The sequence below is a fragment of the Bos indicus genome, chromosome 10 (assembly GCF_029378745.1).
Source record: "Bos indicus isolate NIAB-ARS_2022 breed Sahiwal x Tharparkar chromosome 10, NIAB-ARS_B.indTharparkar_mat_pri_1.0, whole genome shotgun sequence".
In the NCBI taxonomy this organism is placed as follows: domain Eukaryota; kingdom Metazoa; phylum Chordata; class Mammalia; order Artiodactyla; family Bovidae; genus Bos; species Bos indicus.
The window spans coordinates 38,826,385-38,833,193 of NC_091769.1; the positions used below are offsets into that span (position 1 = coordinate 38,826,385).

At 35.3% G+C, this 6,809-nt stretch overlaps 1 non-coding gene across 1 annotated transcript; it reads right to left on the reverse strand.

Moving 5' to 3' along the window:
• Positions 1–4,123: 4,123 nt before the first annotated feature.
• TRNAD-GUC (transfer RNA aspartic acid (anticodon GUC)) lies at positions 4,124–4,196 on the reverse strand. Its single transcript has one exon. It is a non-coding gene; the product is annotated as a tRNA-Asp (tRNA).
• Between the last annotated feature and the right edge of the window lie 2,613 nt (positions 4,197–6,809).

Genomic DNA, 6,809 nt, shown 5'->3' on the forward strand with positions numbered 1-6,809 from the left:
TCTTTTGGCCTTTCCATACTGTTCATAGGGTTTTCAAGGCAAGCATGCTGAACTGGTTTGCCATTCCTCTCTTCAGCGGACCATGTTTAGTCAGAACTCTCCACTATGACTTGTCTATCTTGGGTGACCCTACATGGCTCATAGTTTCATTGAGTTAGACAAGGCTGTGATCCATGTGATCAGTTTGGTTAGTTTCCTGTGATTGCGGTTTTCATTCTGTCTGCCTTCTGATGGATGAAGATAAGAGGCTTGTGGAAACTTCCTGGTGGGAGGGACTGGCTGTGGGGAAAACTGGGTCTTGCTTTGGTGGGCAGGCCATGCTCAGTAAATCTTTAATCCAGTACATAGTTCCTTGTTAGTTATTCATTTTAAATATAGTGGTGTGTACAATTTCCATCCCAAACTCTCTAACTATCCTATCCCTTCCCCCTGGCAACCATAAGTTCATTTTCTAACTCTGTGAATCTTCTTCTTAACAAACATATATTTTACACTTTCTGAGAGTTATGAATCTGAAAGAAGTTTAGTTAGATGGTTCTGGTTTAAGATCTCTTATAATGTTGCAGTCAAATATCAGCTAGGGCTGCAGTCACCTGAAGGCTTGGCTGAATTGGAAAATCTGTTTCCAGGCTCATTCAGTGGCTATTGGTAGAAAACATGAATGTCTCATGTGGGGCTGTTCATGGTGTAAGAGTTCCCTTTTTCTAGATCAAAAGATGGAAAACACTGGGACAACCCAGAGGGATGGTATGGGGAGGGAGGAGGGTTCAGGATGGGGAACACATGTATACTTGTGATGGATTCATTTTGATATTTGGCAAAACTAATACAATTATGTAAAGTTAAAAAATAAAAAAAAATTAAAAAAAAAAAAAGATGGAAAAGGAAGACAACATACTCCAAACAAAAGCTACAGTGTCTTTTATAACTGATCTTGGAAGTGACATTAATCACATCTGCTGTATTCTGTTGGTTACATAGGTCAACCTTGGTACAGGGTGGGGGCTCAATATCAGGAGGTGTGGAGTTCAGTGGGAACCATATTCAGGGTTTGTTTCCACATCTATGTGCTTTACAAATGTTGCTAAGTGCTAGACACAGATATGTATACCACTCAGATTCCTATGCTTAAGGTTATTTTTGTGTCAGACAGTAAATTCAGGATCAGAATTTTTTTTATTTTTCTGACAACACTTCTAATTAGAGCATAAAAATACTCATAAAATCAATTTCTTTTATAAAATTTTATATCTAAAGAAATACTTTAGCATAATTTGAAATATATATCCTCAGAATAATATTGGACAAAAAATTCCAAGTTTTTTCTTTGCCTATTCTAAAACTCTAAACCATATAAGTCAAAATTATTTCTGAGAGGTTTCCTGCAGAATGGAAGAAGCAATATGTGTAATGTTATCACATTGTTGTTCTAACTTGCGTGTACCTAATTACTAATGATATTGAACATGTTTTCATGTGCTTATCTTTGTTTCTATGTATCTTCATCTTTGTTTACATGGTACACTCATATTTTCCCCAAATGTGTGACTTGTTTTTTCAGTCTTGTAATAGTCTTTTGAAAACCATTAAATTTTGATTAATTCTTATTTCTCGATTCGTCCTTTTGTGGCTTATGCTTTTTTGTATGTTATCTAACACATATTTGAATAATCCAAATTTGCAAATCCAAGGTTTCTCCAATATTTTTTCTAAAAATTTTTAGTTTTGGATTTTGCTTTTTGAGTTATATGATCTTTTGGGGGGGTTAATTTTGCATTCAATGATTGTTTTGTTATTTGCAAATAGATATCCAATTGTGTTAGCACCATTTGTTAAAACAATTCTGTTTACTATTGAATACCTTTGTCAAAAATCAGCTTTCCATATGGTGTGGGGATCTATTTCTGGAATCTACTATGTACATTTGACTAATTTGTTGTTTTGTTTATAATTCTGCCAGTACCACACTATCTGATTATTGTACCTTTACAGCAAATCTTGAAACCAGGTAGTCTTTCAATATTGTTCTTATTTTGCCTAGCCTAGTCCTTTGCAATTCCATGTAGATATTAAGATCAGTTTGTCAATTTCTGTTTTTAAAGTGGCTGCTGAGATTGAGCTTGGGATTGTATTTGAGGAGACTTAACAGATCAATTTGAATAAAAATGACATTTTAACAATAGCATGTCTTCTAAACCATGAATGTAGTATATATCTCCATTTACTACTTTGGTTTTGTCAATGTTTTGTAATTTTTAAAATCTGGCCATTGTAACATTTTTTGTCATATTTTATACTAAAGTATTTCACATATTTGATGTATTATAAATAATATTGTTTTAAATTCCTAATTGAACATTGCTAGTATATGCAATTAATTTTGCATGTAATCTTGTATCCTGCAAGTATTCTAAAATTATATATTTTAGTAGATTTTTGTATATTCCATTGGATTTTTAAAATAGATATTCATGTTACCTGAGAGTAGAGATATTTCAATGCTATTTTTCAAATCCAGATGGCTTTGTTTTTATTGCCCCTTTGCATGGATTAAAATGAATAATAAAAATGTTGAAAAGTAGAATCCTAATCTTGTTATCAATCTTGGGGGAATTATCATTTTGCTACTAAGTTTGATTAGCTTTAGGTTTTTAGCAGATGCTTTGACAGGTTGAAGTTTCTATTCCTACTTTACTGAAAGTTCCTATTTGAAATAAACATTGGATTTTATCAAAGGTTTGATATGTTTGGTGAATTATATGGGTTGACTTTTGAATGTTAGACCAACCTTCTGCTTCTGAGATAAAAAAATTGGGGTGTTATGTATTATCCATTTTATATATTATTGGATTCAATTAAAAAGATTTGTTTACAAGTTTTAAATTTAGGTTTATGAGAGAGATTTGGGGCTTCCCTGGTTGCTCAGATGGTAAGGAATCTGTCTGCAATGTGGGAGACACAAGTTCAGTCCCTGGGTGAGAAAGATCTGGAGAAGGGAATGGCTACTGATTCTAGTATTCTTGCCTGGAGAATTCCATGGACAGAGTAGCCTAGCGGGCTACAGTCCATGGGGTTGTAAAGAGTTGGACACGACTGAGTGAATAACACTTTCATGTTACTTTTCATAAGAGATATTTATCTATAGTTTTTTTTTTGATAATGGCTTTGTGTAGGGTCAGTCTGAGTATATATAATGAGTTGAAGAGTATTCCCTCCTTAAGTTTTCTGGAAAGTTTGTGAAAATTAGATATTCTTTCATCCTTAAATGTTCAGGAGACTTTACAAATGAAGCTGTCTGCTCTTTGAGTCTTCCTGATAGGAATGTTTTAAGCTACAATTAATTTTCTTTAATAGATGAACCCTATTATCTTTCTCATTTTGACTTAGATTTGATGTTTTTACTTCTTTCAATAAATTTGTCTATTTTGCCTAAAGTTGTCAAACTTACTGGCATAGAAGTCTTCATAATTTTTCTTTATTATTTTCTAATATGTTTGGAATCTATAGTGATGTCCACTCTTTCATCCTTGATAGTAAAGTTAGTGTCCTCTCTTTTTTCTCTGATCACTATTGGTAGACTAACTTACTCTTTATTAATTTTTCCAATATACCTAGTTTTTGGTTGGTTTTGATTTTTCCCAATTGTTTTTCTGTTTTCCATTTTACTGGAGAAGGAAATGGCAACCCACTCCAGTAGTCTCGCCTGGAGAATCCTGTGGACAGAGGAGCCTGGTGGGCTGCTGTCCATAGGGTCGCACAGAGTTGGACACGACTGAAGCGAGTTAGTGTGTGTGCGTAGCGTTTCCATTTTATTAATGACTACTATGATTTTTATGATCGCTATGTGAAATGCCGAGCTGGATGAGTCATAAACTGGAATCAAGCTTGCCAGGAGAAATATCAACAACCTCAAATATGCAGATGATACCACTTAAATGACAGGAAGTGAAGAGGAACTAAAGAGCCTCTTGATGAAAGTGAAAGAGGAGAGTGAAAGTGAAAGTCACTCACTAGAGTTTGATTCTTCGTAATCCCATAGATTGTAGTCCACCAGGCTCCTCTGTCCATGGAATTCTCCAGGCAAGAATACTCGAGTGGGTTGTCATTCCCTTCTCCAGGATATCTTCCTGACCCAGGGATCGAACCTGGGTCTCCTGCATGACAGGCAGATTCTTTACCATCTGAGCCACCAGGAACTGTGCTGCTGCTGCTAAGTCGCTTCAGTCATGTCCAACTCTGTGCGACCCCATAGATGGCAGCCCACCAGGCTCCCCTGTCCCTGGGATTCTCCAGGCCAGAACACTGGAGTGGATTGCCATTTCCTTCTCCAATGCATGAAAGTGAAAAGTGAAAGTGAAGTCACTCAGTCGTGTCCAACTCCTAGCGACCCCATGGACTTCAGCCCACCAGTCCCCTCCATCCATGGGATTTTCCAGGCAAGAGTACTGGAGTGGGTTGCCATTGCCTTCTCCAGAGCCAACAGGAAAACCCTGGCTTAAAACTCAGCATTCAAAAAACTAAGATTACAGGGCATTTGGTCCTATCACTTCATGGCAAATAGATGGGGAAATGTGGAAACAGTGTCAGATTTCATTTCACTTTCTTGAGTTCCAAGATCAATGCAGATGGTGACTGCAGTCACAAAAGTAAAAGATGCTTACCCCTTGGAAGAATAGCTATGACAAAACTAGACAGTGTATTAAAAAGCAGAGACATCATTTTGCTGACAGTTTTGCATAATCAAAGCTATGATTTTTCCAGTACTCATGTATGGATGTGAGAGTTGGACCATGAAGAAGGCAGTCCTGAAGAATTGACGTTTTCAAACTGTGGTGCTAGAGAAGACTCTTCAGTGTCCCTTGGGCAGCAAGGAGACCAAACCAGTCAATCCTAAAGGAAATCAGTCCTTGAATATTCATTGGAAGGACTGTTGCTGAAGCTCCAATATTTTGGCCATCTGATGTGAAGAGTTGAGTCATTGGAAAAAACCCTGATGCTGGGAAAGATTGAAGGCAAGAGGAGAAGGGGCGACAGAGGATGAGATGGTTGGATTGCATCATTGACTTAACTTTGAGCAAACTCAGGGAGATAGTGATGGACTGAGAAGCCTTGTGTGCTGCAGTGCTAGGGTCACAAAGAGTCAGACACGACTTGGTGACTGACCAACAACAACTATGATCTTTACTATTTCCTTTCTCCTACTTACTGTTAGCTTATTTATTTATTTATTTTTAGTTTCTTAAAGCAGTAGTTGAGATAATTGACTTGAAACCTTTTTTCATTTCTAATGTAGGAATTTAGTACTGTAATTTTTTTTATAAGTAATGATTTAGCTGTATTTCACAAATTAAACATCAGCTTGACTAGACTTCATTTCCAAATCATCTGAACCTAGGGGTGGCTGTGAATGAGTTTTGTGGGTATAGTTAAAGTCATTGATCATTAATGTTAAGGGAAATTATCTTGGGTTATCTGAGTGCCTGATGATGCAATGAACTAAGAGGCCTTGAAAGCAGGCATGAGGTTTCTACTGGGAAGAGAAGAAATTCTACCTGTGACCAATAGCTTTGGTTAGTGTACATGGAATTCTGTATTCATTGTGATCTTCCTTTCTTAAGTGCCTGCCCTAAACACACACACACACACACACACACACACAGACACACAGATACACGTGATGCTTCCCTGGTTAGACTTGATTGATGCAGTAGTGGGTAGAAATCAGATCTTGCTTTCTTAAAACTGCAGTGTAATAATCTGTCCCTTTTATTGGGGATATTTGTACCATTTGCATTTGATGTTGTTATTCACATGATGCAATAATTATCCACATGGAAATCTATTACCTCAAAATTTGCTTTTCATTTGTCCCATCTACTCTTTGTTCCTTTTAAATCTCTTTTCCACCTACTTTTGAATTATTTGAATTTTTTATGGTTCCATTTTTATGTCTTTTGTTCATTTATTATATTTATGCTTTATTTGGTTGCTGCCTCATGCTTTATAGTTTTGTTATCTTTGTATCTTTAAGTTATCACAGTATACCTTTCCCCTACTCTCCTACTTCCAACTTTATGTATTTTCATTTATTTTCCTTTAGCACCCACACAATATTATTTTTAGTTTTGTAAACAGGCAATTACATTTTAAAGAAATGTGAACAATAAGAAAATTTTAATATATTTACCTATGCAATTATATTCCCAGTGTTCCTTATGTCTTTGCTTAGTTCTGTTCTTCCATATGATACCATTTTCTGTCTGATGAATTCCTTCAGAATTTGTATGTTTGTAAAAAGTCTATTTTATCTTCGTTTCTCAGATATGTTTTTCTAGGTTTAGAATTCTAAGTTAACTTTTTTTCAGTACTTTATATATGTTTCTCTAGTATTTTATCATTTGATATTGTTTCTTTTATAATAAGAAATCTGCTGTCTTCCTTATCTTTGTTCTATGGAGCTTGTCTCTAGTTGCTTTGGAGATTTTCTTTTATTCTGATTGTGACCTATAATGTGCCTTGGAGTGGTGTGTGTGTGTGTGATTGGGTTTTGCTGAAGCTCTTGAATCTTGGTGTATAGTTTTTATTTATTTTTCTTTGTTCAGCTTTATTGAATTATTACTGAATAATAACTATTGAATAAACTTTATTGAAGTATTATTGAAGTTTAAGGTATGAAACATGATACTTTTTTTATATTCATACATACTATGAAATGAGTACTACAGTCCAGTTGATTAACACTTTTTTTTCCTAATCTAATTACCATTTTTGTGTGTGATGATAACTTAAAATTTATTCTCTAAACAACT